General features: G+C 42.5%; 1 pseudogene; it reads right to left on the minus strand.

The window, feature by feature from the left end:
* Nucleotides 1–9,890: 9,890 nt before the first annotated feature.
* On the minus strand, nt 9,891–11,866 carry LOC135659146 (putative cytochrome c biosynthesis ccmC-like mitochondrial protein; annotated as a pseudogene).
* Nucleotides 11,867–14,237: the final 2,371 nt, after the last annotated feature.

Here is a 14,237-nt window from a genome sequence, read left to right on the forward strand (position 1 = left end):
TCAGGCGACTAATAAAGTGAGGGCTCTTCTCTTGACTCTGGACTACTCTCCTCAGGCTATAAATCATGTATTCTTTGAAGAAGAGAGTACTGCTACTTACTATAAGGGCCAACTCACTACTCGGTGAAGGCTTTAACACCTGATTGATAGTTTTAGACTTGAGCACTTGCATTGACCTGATTCTTCTGTTTAAACTGTTTCTTCTTATTTGATATTCTCTTGGAGACTTAACAAGCACAAGAACTTCTACTAAGCGCTAACGAGATGGGAGTTTCTAGTGAAGTGTCAATTCCAGGAGTTTAACGGCATAGTGGCTTGGCCTGGAGCATTAAGTTGAAGGTCTAGAAAGAGTTGAAGAATGGAGGTTTCTACTGTAATTAAAGAATGTAGTTTCATAGCCCATCGATCAGAAGTGGGAATCATTCTGGTAGCAAGCCCTACATACTTCATTTAAGAAGTGGGAATCATTCGGGTATCAACCCATCGAACAGGCTAGAGAACAGAAATAGGAATTATTCGGGTATCAAACTATCGAACAGGCTATCGAACAGGAATGGGATGAATTCGGGAGAAGGAATACAGAATGGAAGGAGTGGTAGAAAACCCCTAAGAGCTCGCTACCGTTTTAGCTCCTACCGCACAACGTCTTACGCCGTTGCTTGGTCATTAGTAGTTGCTTGGTGAATGGAAAGAACTATCCAAATATCTCTTCTTAGTAAGGATAAAGTTGAGAAAGATCTTCTTAGTAAGGAGAAAGTTGAGAACGAGTCCAGTCCTGTGGTTGTTGCTGCCGCTACACATTAGCCCAACTCAGCTCCTGACGCTCCTAATCGCTCGCTACCACGCCTTGGTCGGCTTGGCGGAATCAGGACTTGTTATGACTATCATTACAGAACGTATTTCTGTTTAGTCTGTTATTTTCCATGTTTTTATAGTAGTGTCTTGTCTACTTGTCGAGTCTAATTGAATATAAGAAAACAGATTCATTAGTTGTGGAATCCCCTGTTCCTGACCAACACCCTCAACAAGACTTTAAGACTAAACTATGGGCCAAGCATACATACCTGGAGTTCATCTTTACTACCTATAGGTTCAAACAAACTGAAACTAAGTAGAGTACAGCTCCCTCACTTGCGCCAACAACAAGGGACTTTCCTTCTACTGTTTCTGATCTCGGAGACTTATAGCTAGGGCACCTCGGCTCGGCTTCTTCTGATTCTATCGTTGATTTAGCCTTTCCCGTGTTTTTTCATAGCAATTCTAGTCTTGGTCTTGTTCCAGTCCAGTCAGAAAGGCGAGTTCCTGTTCTAAAGTATACTTTCCAACGACGTTCAATTCAAATATCTGAGTTTCATTCCTATACGAGGGCAAGAACCAAGCTACGTAAGTTCAAAGAACCAACTATCCACTACTATTGGACCATGCCTATAAAGTGGAAGTGTAGAACCCACCACTACTAGGCAAGTAAGTAAACAAAACAACCCCACCAAGTAAGTAAAGAAAACGACCCCGCGCCTAGTAACTTCATGAAACAACTACCCCTAAGTACTGGAATAGATGAACTTACCGCAACGAAGACATCTAGATCTAAGATCAGAATTCTACTCACTTACCACAGCTTAGCATCCAGACTAGACCTCTGGCAACCTGACCTCTGGCTCTGTCAACTAAGACTTTTATTGCTCTCATCGAATCTCACTCTATTTCTTTTCTAACTGAATGAGGCTCATCTCACTCTGGCTAATTATTCTTATTATGTTTCCCCGGCATGAAGGTTAATTATCACTCAAGCCTCTGAAACTACACATTCTTAGTGTTTCCCCTAAGACGAGGGACCCATACGCTGCACCCATACTAGGCACAACTCTTGACTTCTGGACCACTACTAGTAGTAGCTTGGCCCTTAGAGCTGATCTACGCACCTGCCCTTTGAAACATAGTGTCAATTCTGTGACTCGGTCCTTTCATTCCAACTTCCAAGGTCATTCCTACGCCAACGAGTGAAACTCAACCGGGTTCACTCACTAGCTCATCCTGGATTACAATAAGAGTGCCCGTAGCACTGTTATTGCTAGAAGATACCTCGCATCAAAGGCATCTAGAAAGCTGCCCTGCCTAGAGAAAGAAACCCCGCTAGAGCAAGAAACCCGAGTTAAGAACAAGTCCTGTATCCGCCCTTCAACTAGCAATATTGGTAGCGCATTCAATTCTGTTAATAGTAGTCCTGATACTTTAGATCTTTTGTTTGATACCTTGGAGCCAAAGAAACTATGACTACGCCTGTTCCACTCAATATAGAGGCTATCCGACTCCCCTTCCTCTGATTCTTTGTCAAGTGACCGTTCTCGTTGCCTTACTTATATTGGAGTATCAAACCTAGTAGCTGCTTGGCCCCTCTTCTTAAAGGAAGTAACACATACTATATGAAGTGCCCTATAAAAGCCCCTTTTTATGCAATTTCCTGCGGGTTTGCTCTCCTCCTAGGTCATTTCACATAAAACATAAGAAGTTATGAAATAGTGAATTTGAAACCCATATCTCTAGGGCATTAATTAGGGGAACCGAACACAGGACTTGGCACATAAGAATGGAATTGACTAGTAGCTTGACTGATAGCCAGGTGGTTAATTCTATTCCTGCGAGTAGTGAGCGAGTGCAATTCCTGAGTTTACCCGTCTTTGTGGCGTCAGTGAGTTTTAATTAGAATCAAACCAGGGTATCCAGTTTCAAGATAGATTGGATGCTTGAGCGGAGTCTCTTTCTTTTCTTGTTTCATCCCGAGTGGAATCAGAGACTGCTCGAGTTTCATCCCAAACTAGTAGTAGAGTAGTCCCGTTCTTTCAACAAGCTAAGCTGTCAACTAATAACTGCATTCGGCTCCTATACATATGGCTCATCTACTACTACTGAGTTAAAGTATAGATCTATGACACCGATTTACAGAATAGAAGACAGGGTACCGTTTTGCCGGACCTCAGCTCGGAACTCATAAATCCACTACTACTAACAAGACCACCTCTCCTTACTTGAAACCTGACTCTTGACTTTCATCCCTCTTACTCCTTACTTGAAACCTTAACCTTGACTTTCATTCTGGTGTTACTGTTTACTTGGTTTAGTATTTACTGCTGACTTTCGCTTTTGAGACCGATCTAACTCCCAACACAGATACAATTGCCCTTTTTGCATCCTCGTTAACTAATCTTATGTGGAATCGGGCATCTGGCCTCCCGAAGTGCTCCTCTAATGCTTTTGATTCTAGAAAGATAGAACTCCAACTCGACTGGCTCTTAACTAGACCGAACTCTCCTTTCAGTGAAGTTAGTGAAATTACCATTCTGTATCTTGATATAAATAAGATAACACTTACTCGCAACGCACCTAGACTTGACAGGCCTCCACCATACACCTACGACAACACGATCTTCCTGATGCTCACTTTCGAGAAGAATCGATTGCAGCTGACCCTAACTATAATAAGTGCCCGACCCGACCTCTACTCTTGCTCCATTAATGAAAGTATTCTCCCGGCCTGGCCTCTCTCTTTTCTTTAGAAAGAAACTACTCGCTTGCACCCGAACCAACATCTTAGCACCCGACCGACCCGACCTATAATAAGTGTTAACCCAGACCCACACAAGCAAGTCATTCCACCACCACAACAAGTCAGTCAACAACACTAGCATCAAAGCTAGCACTCGAGCAGGAACTGGGCAATTCTCTTTGAACTCCGCTGGCAACGAGTACTAATTGAGCCAACTTAATATAAGGGCTCTTATCCGATACCGACTTAATTAAGGGCAGCTTTAGCTGGCTACTACTAGATAGGATGAAACACCTGATCGATAGTCGCCAACAACAGGCTAGGCTCTGTCAACTCTTAACTGCATTCGCCTCTCTCTCCGCTGTAAACAAATACTGATTCAAAAGCACTATTCCACTACTAGTTGGGGCAATCAACGAGCTATAAACAAGGAATACAGAAACAGCCAATCTCTCTCCTCTAGCAACTAGGTCTTCAACAAGCCCAGCAGCTGGCTCTGGCTCTTTGCTTTGAGTGGAAGTAGTCAAGTTGAATCTCATAGTCCAGTTGGTAAGTCCACTCTATTCTTCTTTCTGCACTTCAAGTGCTTTGTTTGCCCCAGCGAAATGGGATTCCTCCATTTGTACTAAAGCAAGAAACCTAGGGATCGGAGCGCCTTCGCCCCGCATCTAATCCAAGTTTGAGTTGAATTCATGTCCTCACTAGTTCCACTCTGATACGTACTAGTTGCTTCCATGCCTAAGAGTTAAGTATACTAAGTAGCCTAAGAGTTAAGTATACTAAGTAGCTATATTCTTTCTTTCCTTCCCACAACAACACTAGACTTTAGAACGGAAAAAGCTCTTTCATCTTATCCAACTCCCAAACACAGGACTTAGTAGTGACTTGCCTGATGAACGAGTCCACAAAGAATTCTACTACTGCAGGCACTTAATAATTTCCTCTCCTTCAGCCCTATTCTTAAGTACGCAGCTTACCTTTTGCTTACTCATTAGTTCCATTCTGACTTTCCTTACGGAGTGGAATGAATTATAATAAGGGCTTATGAACTGGACTTAATATAAGGGAAACTCCCTTTCCTGCTTCAAAGCCTCTAACTAAGTCCTTAGTCGTTGCTTGCCCGATTGAAGTAACAAACAGGGGTTCACTCTAAGGTAAGAGCCAAATTGTCTACCTGGCTCTGGTATTATTACTAAAGAGAACTACTTTCCACTACTAGAGTGTCAAGAGAACAGGGGATGAAGAGCGGCCCCAAAAACAGGACTTTCTACTTTACCTCGCCCTGGACTTATAGTAATTGAAATTCTCCACTACAACACTAAAATGGCACCCGAAACTGACTAGAAGGGCCTATCAGTATTACTTTATTGCCTACCGACACGACTTAATATAAAGGCTACAAATAAAGTTATTGCTAGCATCTACAAGAATTCTTCTCCTTTCACTCTGGCAACTTAATATAAGGGAAACTCATAAAGTGGTTGCTCATCTACTTCTGAAACAACTTAGTTTCATTCAACCAATTGAGCACCCGGCTTCAGATCTAACCTTAGCACCCGACCCGACCTCAACTGGAAGTGAAGCTAGCTAACCTTACTTGCCCTGGCTTTAAGATCCTTTCTCTCTTAACTAGGGATTCCACTAACTACTACTGAGTGCAATTCTCACTTATGAACTGGAACAGGGGAGTTCACTCTACAACTACTGGCTAGGCCGACTTAATCTAAGGGCAACTACTACTGTGCATTCGGCTCTCCACTCTATTCATTCTAACTTTCCTACTGATGAGTTTAATACTAACTATTGAGCACCCGGCTTCAGATCTTGTTACTGTTCTTGACCAAGTCCAGTGTTCGCCTTTACTACTTGCCAACGACGTTCCATTCTTGGATTTCCTGGGTTCATTCAGTTACTCATACAACTGAGTTCAATTCAAATATCTGAGTTTCATTCTGACTTAAACCTAGCCCTCTCTGGCTCTTGAAACTCAAACTATACTCGCTTGCAGATGACATTACTCCCCCTTAGCTTCAAAACTGCTTACAGCTGGCTCCGTAGTAGCTTGGCTGGGATTAAACTAATAGTTAGTAGCTGGGCCCTGTCTCTTTGAGTCTTATACTTACTTACTTACTTGCCTTATACTAGATGCGTGAGCAATTGTTTATTATGGCCTTATTTCTATTATACTATTTCTTAGAATGTGCTGGCAATTATTTATTATGTCCCTTATTTCTTCCAGGTACCTCGCTAGCAAGTTATGTATTATGGCCTGTATCCTCTTGGCTTATTCTAATACTGACTTACTAGTCTGCTTGTTTACTTGGCGGAACTTTATACAATAAAAAGCTTTCAACCCTGACTTCATTCTTTAGCGTGTAGTGGGCACTCGCACTCACACCTATCCCCTAGACTAGTAGCTACAGCGAGCTCCAGCAGAACAATATGGCAATTATCTCGTAGTAAGGGAAATCCTGAAATTCGAGTTTGCTGCTGCAGATACGGATCCAGCTTCTAATCCTTCTTATGCTGACTGCTTTCATTCAAGTAAACTCACCCCTGACTCCTGACTTAATTCAAGTAAACTCACCCCTGACTCCTGACTTTCTTATCTTATACTATTTCGAATACTTACTGAGTCACTTATCTTATGAAAATACTTACTTAGTCAATTATCTTATACTTACTTGTTCAATTAGAACCTTTGTGGGAATTCATTTAGTCGGGATAGGGCATCAAAGTAACGATGAAGAAAGGACTACCTCTGAAATACCTATGCTCTTTTGTTGCGCCCTTGATTGCAGGGTTATCGCCTTACTGCTAATATATTCTATTATTCCACTATACTTGACTGACACTCTTTGAGATTCTCTAAGACACCTTGGGCTAAGATGGGAGGCCTAATGGTTGAACTTCTCTTACTTACTAACTCTATACTGCGGATTCTATTACAGCCGATGAGGATCTTTCTTCTGCTTCAAAGCCGATACTTTCTTTTTATTCTTCCTCGACAAGAAACACCACTTTATGACCGCCGCAACTGATCTTGTTCCCGCTTCGGTTTATTCTCCCGCTTCTGGTCTCTATTACTTTCCGGATCCCGTTTCTGATCTCGTAGACTTTCCAGATCCAGCTTATGGTCTTACTGCAAAAGAATTACCTCCTTCGGCATTAAACTAGGGCCCGAACAACACTTTCCCTGTTTCCGATGCTTCCTCTTTAGTGACCAACATCTATTATACCCCTATTAGAACTTGAACTCTGACTTCGATGTTAATACCCAGCTCTTTTGTCATTACAATTCCAGTTTTTGGCTCCTGTTATGAGTAAGTCCTGTAGCCTTTCTCTTGTTGGTGCTCTAGCTCAAAGTAGCGAGGGAAGGCAGATCCTCTGAACCAGGTGAGGATGCAAGTGCTTTCGGGTCTGTAAACTCCGTATTTCTTTTAGAATTCTGTAATTCACTACTTATATGCGGCAGAAGGAGTGGTTGGTAGCGAGGGTTGTCAGTTCATAAAGTCAAGTTCTAGTTCTGGTTTGATGTTTCTGATAGTAATAAAGTTATGCCCTTAAGTAATTGGTGGAATCAGTGTTTGCTACTCAAGAATAAGAGGCCCCAGCATCCGTCTTTGCAAGAACCAGAACAGTACGCCCGGGTTGGTTTAAAGGAATTGATTCTGCCCCGACCTATACTGGGAGTTGAATATGATACTTAGAAACAGGTACAACTACTCCCACTCCTTCCCACTCCTATTAATACTAAGAATAAGGTCTAAGTTCTTGAAACTGCGTGCTTCTCTTGCTTTTGTTGATTCAGTTGCTTCTCTTTCGTCCCTGGCAGACTTAGAGCTAGTTTCACTCGGTATTCCACTCCAACTCCTGATGGAGATGAGCTTATTAATAGGCTGAAACTCGGGATGGCGCCTAGACTAGATAGAAGCTTTCCGGGGTAGTTAGACTATTGAGAACCTGTCCGGGGTAGTAAATAGGCCAAGCGTATACAAATAAGGGGATTGAGCTGGGTCTCATAGAAGCAGTTAACTAATGCTTTTATAGTAGTTGCCTGGCTAGTTGAGTCTTCAAGTATAGTTTCGGGTGAATGAGCTCTGTTACTTCACTTTGATGCTTGGACTAGACCACTGATCAAATTACCTATGAAATATACTTATCGGCAGTATCAATTCATTTAAGCCTAACATCTTAGTGGGCGAGAGGGAGAGTGGATTCTGTTATCTTGAATCCTATAATAAAGAGAAGATATCCTTTAGTAGGGGCCCAGCAACTAACTACTAGGTTTCATCTATTGTTTCATCCGAAGACTGGACTTGCTCCGGACGAGACGGGAAGAAATGGAGAGTTTGGGTATTGGCTTAGAAGCGGGGCGGGAAGGAAATCAATCAAGGGTATGCTGTGGTTGCTTGTTAGCAAAGAATAACAACTTTAGCGCCACATTATTAGTGTCTTGTCGGAGTGGTATTCTACCTTAATAACAAGAACATCTGGATCTGCCCTTCCCCTTTGTATAGGCTCCAATACTGGAGTTCTTTTTCTGCTCGTTAGTGCGAGTGATCCTTCTCCCCCACCCTTAAGAAACTGGGGATGAAACTGCCCCAAGGGAACCCTACTTATTATAGGCGGAAATGCATTTCTAGGTGCCAAAGTAGGTATTTAATGTCATATTTGCCATAAAACATAAGAAGTGATTCAATAGTGCATTTTTAGTTACTACCTGCACCCATATTGAGTTTCCTACTCCCATTATTCCGAAGAGCAGCCCTTTAGCGCAACTTACTACAAAGCTTTGCCCCTTGCCGACCTCGACAGCTCACTTGAGTCTTACAAGTCCTTTCTTCGTCGGCGTCAGGAGCTCCATTAACAATATAATAACAGTAATAACCAAGTCCTGTATTTTGCCCACTCTCTTCGGATCATGAGAGCCAAGACTCCACCGACCCGGGCCCATAAACCCACCTCTTCTTCACCGGTATGAGAAGCGCATAAGACTAAACATCTGCATCTCTATCCGTTTCCCGCCCTATCGAGTGGATCAACTGCTTTAGCTGCTAGGCCCTTCACTGCAGAGCACCCAATTGCAAACAAATCTATATTCCGAACAGAAGCGATCGATCGAATGGAGCTAGCAACCAAGAGTAGGCCCGAGTTGCTTCTAAGTTCTTCTGGAAAATCCCATGATAGGTGAGGGATTTTTGTCATGGAAGGTGAAACCTTCTGGGGCGCCTTCCGCCTATCTTTCCTCGTTACTGATGCCGCTACAGATGCTCCTATCAGGGTTATTCCTCCCATTGGGAAGAGAAGACAAGAGCACCAGGTACTGCTTTTGGAGGTGAAATGGTCGGCTTCGGTCGGAAGCAATGGGAGTTGGGATCGAGTTCCTTAAGTAATCGCCCATTTTGTATTCTTTTGATTATTCAAAGAAAGCAAAGCACAGAAGACTTGACCGCGATTCTACTGTGTTAATTCCTTTATGAGCGCCGCGTCCTGGTAAACTGTAAAGCTTCCGATCGCATCGCCACTCTGTCAAGGGAATATTGTTAGCTTCACTCCCTTATCTTATGGGAAATAAGCAACGCTCATAGTGGTATAATCGAAAGTACTTAGCTGCTGAAGAACATATAGAGCTGCCGTAACATTAGCATAGCCACGAACTCGCTATTAGCCATTGGTGGATTCATTAGCCCAGCAGACTATAGCTTCGACATTAGCATAGCCAATGAATTTGACCTCTATCTGGCGAACACTCGGGACATGGTATGGTTTTGTTTTCTTTGGACATGGTCTGGAGTGGATTGGAACACTTGGTCAAGCAAGGTAATGGCACTTATGGACTAAGTCATATTACTTCCTAGCCTACCCAGCGGATTTTTCATGGGCAGTGAACAGCCCTTTCTTTCTCTTTTTGGTGACCTAAATTTCTTTCAATATCCGAATGGTTTGAATGGGATCTGTTGCAGTCGTTCCCAACCTCATTGCCTTCGTGCCAAGCAAGGGCTAAAAGAGCTTCATTACACTGCCATCGAATCCCGGGACAAGCAAGGAAATCCGTCCAATAGAAGAGAAGAGGCGCTTCTTCTGATGAAACTGATCCCATGTTATAAACAATGACATTGCCTCTCGAGCTGGGCTATTCCCATCTAGTTAGTGCGAAGTCCTACGATCTGTGCTTCTTTGTTCCATTGAGCTATCTAAGGACGAGTAGTGACTATCTTTCTTTGTTCCATTGAGCTATCTAAGGACGAGTGTTGAGCGAGTAAAGTGCCCCATAAGCTATAAGGGCGAGCTATATGTAACAATTTCGTGAGCAGCAATTGAACTAAACGTGCCAAGTGCATACAGCAGGAATCGAACCCTCTATATTCTTTTGGACCAATGCAATGTTTAGTTGGTCGCTTTCACCATTCAGCCATGGATGCAAAAAGACTCCGCGAGTTAACTAGGTGAGTTTTGGTATTCCTTTTCTCGAGCTTCTATTTCTTCCGTGAAAGGGGATTCGATAAAAGATTGAATAGGAAGACGTGTTTCCAGAACAAACAAGATGAAGGTTTCGAAGGGGAAGTTCTCAAAGTTAGACAAGATTGGAATGGGCATAGGAACCTGGTAAATAAGGAACGAGATGAATACAGAAGTGAAACGAGCATCCCACACCAAAAAGGTGCCCCACATAGGTCTTCCCCGAAACCCCCCAGTCACTAAGGTAAAGAACGTCAGCACCAATTTATATACCGGTTCAGGAAGAGCGAAGATAAATAGGATGCTTTTTCTCATAGGAACGAAAAAGAAAGTGTTTATAGCCGTAGCGATATAAACAATCATACTAATCCGAGCCGCAGGAACATATACATACAGAATACGTGAATTTCCACATAGAATAAGAAATACTGTTGTAAGAACTACAGCTGGACTGCCTTCTGGGTCTGCTTTGCCTTGCTTTAAGAAGAGAAGAGAATCATAGAGGTATAGTAGCTTGAGTTAGATGAAATGGAAAGGTATAGTAGCTTGAGTTAGATGAGATGGAGGCAAGAACAGAGCATCTAGAAGTATATGAGCCTCATTCTTTTAGTATGGAATTGAAGCAGTTTCAAGATCTTCAGCCATTGAATACGAGTTACTGTGAGAGTGAAGTATCCAGTTAAGCGGGTCTTCCAGGGGCCAAGCAACGTAGTTCGCCCAGCAAGATAAGAGAGATATTATAGTCCTGCTCAGGTACGGGATTCTGCTAAGCTATTTCTTTACTTACTTATTTATATGCTAGGCGAGAAAGATTCCACAAACCAGAAAACTAGTAAGTTAACCGTTTGCCTCAATTCCTTCTTCAGTGCTAAAGGGAGTTGTTGACCTGCATTTATATAAGTGGATAGATTCCATTAAGGTTTTCGGCAGAATTCATAAGTGCGCAAGTCCTGTTTTATCCGTTCTTGTGTAATCATATCTGGAAGCTCTGGGTAGGTCGGTTCTGTAGAGAAATGGGATCTCGCCTAGTAGAGTAGTGCTCAAAGAGATATTAGCTCGGCATATCAAAACTGTTCTCCAGTGTTCAAAGTATCAAGAAGCGTTAATATTAGAAGGATCCTTCAGCAGTTCCTGTTTTCGTATCAGAACAAGCAACGGAGGAATAAGTTGAAGGAAGCAATCCAGCTAGTTATGTATCCGGGTGGTAAACTAACCTTCGCGACGTAGCAGAATACAACTCGTCTCCTATAAATCATATGAAAACTCTTTACCTATAAATCATATGAAAACTTGTCTCCTATAAATCATATCTAAGTGAACCTACTATGTTATTGAGTAACCCTAACTCTCCCCTTGAAGATGACCCACTTGCTGCAGATCAATTTCACTGACCCGGCCGAGTCTACTACTCCCTTATTGTTTGCTGACTTACTTGATCTTGCCCCAACTCGCTTTCGCGCACCCTTTAATAAAGAAAGGTCTCGTTGCTACTCCGTTTCATTGTCTCCCTTTCTTTTGATTCCAGGAACTACACTTTCATAACTGTTTGCGGCCTCTGATCCAGCTCTTGCAACTGAACAAGCAATAAGTGAACGTTAACTTGAAGTTGAACCAACTAAGACGGATCTCGTGATGAAACTCATTGACTTAGCGCTTGCTGCTTCCCTTGCTACCCTTACTGCCCTTAGAGAATGCATTTGAACTATCCCTCCTGCTCGTCGTCAACACAATAAACTCTACTTAAAGAACAGATTGCAGCTAACTGACTTTCTACAACACCAACACCACCTATGGCAGCGGATTTCCTGTAGTTACTTGTCTAATGGCGAGTTCTACTTTATTCGCTTTAAGAAGCTTCATCTAGCTCGAATCTCATGCCTACGGGGCTCACTTTAGCGTCGTTACTCAATTTCTTGCATGTTTGCTTGTTTCATTGCATGTAGTGGATGTTGGTGCGAGTGTGTGTTGTAAGGGAATCTCTACTCTAACTCTGCAGTGCTTGTTCTTGAGAAAGCCTCTGATCTCTCTCTTGTTTACTTTCCCTTTATTGCTGTTGACTCTCCTCGTATAGAAAGAAGCAAGGTAACATAACATTCTACATCTCTATCTTATCTCACAACAAAGAATTATGAAATGTAAATGGAAACTCAAAACTAGACTTCTGTAACGCTAAAGAACAGGAACTATACTCCAGTAACGTTAAAGAACAGGAATTCTACTTCTCTTCTGGCCCACTACACTCCTCCGACTAAAGCTAGGGCAATAAGTAAATAAAGTACTGGAGTCTAGCGTGAAGCTGCCTAGCGGAGTTATTAAAGTAGGGATGGCGGTGCCTCATTCAACATGGAAGCATTTATAGGTTACTCCATTCTATCAGTTGTGGCGATATAGATGATTCTCAGTTGAACAAGGAATTTCTGTCATATCCTTATCCCGCTCATGAATCAGATCAAGCATCTTATATCGGCGAATATTCCACTGAAACTATAACCCAAAGAGTAAGAGCACCTGGATAAGTAGTTTCAAGATGATGAGGTTTTGAAGCGAGGTGTGATCTAAGTCCTAAATGTGAGGATGCAGGCGCAAAGAGGGCAGCAAAAGAACAAGCTTTGTCTTATATAGAAATCATATTGGTAATCAGAGTCAATGATGAAAGATTCCATTACTTATTAGTTGGTTTACAGCCCAGAGTCAGACTTTCAGAGAGTTCCAATCGCCCGAGTAGAGTTAAGTTCGCCTAGTTCGAGTGTTGTATAGGAAAGGTGCTTGGCTGGGATACAATAAGAAAGTGAAGGTGGTTTTGTTATTGGCTTGAAATAAGAAAGTTAGGTGGTTTGGTGCTTGGCTTGATCTTTCTTGTCGTGGAGAGAGGAGTTGGCTGTAGTTCCTTCATCTCCGATAGAAGAAGAGGATCAAGTTCGAGTGTTGGTGCTCTATCTAGCTCTAAGTCGAGTTCGGGAAGAAGCCCAGCCGAAGCAGGTGAAAACAGGCTCAAGAAGATACTGGATCAGGATAGTTAGGCTAGAATCCCATTTCCACATGAGGGTATTCAATCAATGAGAGAGAGGGAAGTGTTAGGCTCTAAGTCTATGAGATAGGTTCGGTCAAGACGTTGTGCTAAAGTGAGTGACTGTTGCAGTTGCTCGGGTGTTCGGGAACTTTATATTGAAGTTGGTAACCACAGAGCATAGGTAGCTGAACCAGCGAGGAGCAAGTAGGAAGGAAAGTGGAGTTGTTTCAAGTCCGATAAGATATTTCAAAGAGATAGATTCATTTACGTTTTTCGGGAGTAAGAGAAGAATAGGGATAAGACTCTGTAAGATCAGTGGAAGTCAAATGAGATTGGATAGCTGTGTATTTACTCCGTTCTATACCAACTATGTGCTCAATTGAAATAAAGAACTTGTTGGCTGTTCTACGACGTTGACGCCTAAAAGATGAACTTTGTGCTCGCTCTCTCTTCCTATGCTTGTTTGTTTGCCCTCTTGCTCTGCTCTTGACTTTACAGCCTCTAGACCCAGCAACTACTAAACAAGCTACTCCGGAAAGGTATTGAAGCCTACCAAAGTGAGGTTAGTCTCAAGAGAAAGAGAGGGTAGGGAGTTTACTGCCAACACCGACACAGTTGAGAAAATGGTTTATCGCCCATGAAAGTAGAATGAAAGGGGACTCGTCGCTTACAGCTTACTTACTTGATCCAGTATCTTATCTTTCTCAAGCATCTGATCCCTAGCACTGATCCTGATCCGCCAAGGCGGCAAGCTACTCCATTTATGGAGTTGTGCTAAAGTTGTGGAAGTCCTTTGTTCGGCGGCAGGAGTTTATGCGCTACACTCTTTCTTTCGCTTCTACTACTTCTCGAAACCAGTAATTCCACTATGAACTGCAGAACTCAACTAGCAAAACCGGGAATTGAGCTATTGACCTCACATCTTAATGTCTTTGGTCCACTCTGCCCTTACTTACTTTACTTCTTTAGTCGTGGATTGAACCTAACATTCCTGGCTATAGGTCTATGTCCCCTTTCTTTGATCCTTGCTTCACCTATGTGCCTCACACTACTCGCTTTTAGGCTTACTTTACTTAATCTTAGACTGTGAACTTACTAGCATAGTGAATGAAACTCAAAACTAACCAGGAATCATACTAACTAATATCAGAATAAACCCAATGCAAATAAGAATGGAATTCACAACTGGTGGGTGCATTCAACTACTACAGAGGCAAAGAA

The sequence above is a fragment of the Musa acuminata genome, unplaced genomic scaffold, assembly GCF_036884655.1.
Source record: "Musa acuminata AAA Group cultivar baxijiao unplaced genomic scaffold, Cavendish_Baxijiao_AAA HiC_scaffold_436, whole genome shotgun sequence".
Lineage (NCBI taxonomy): Eukaryota > Viridiplantae > Streptophyta > Magnoliopsida > Zingiberales > Musaceae > Musa > Musa acuminata.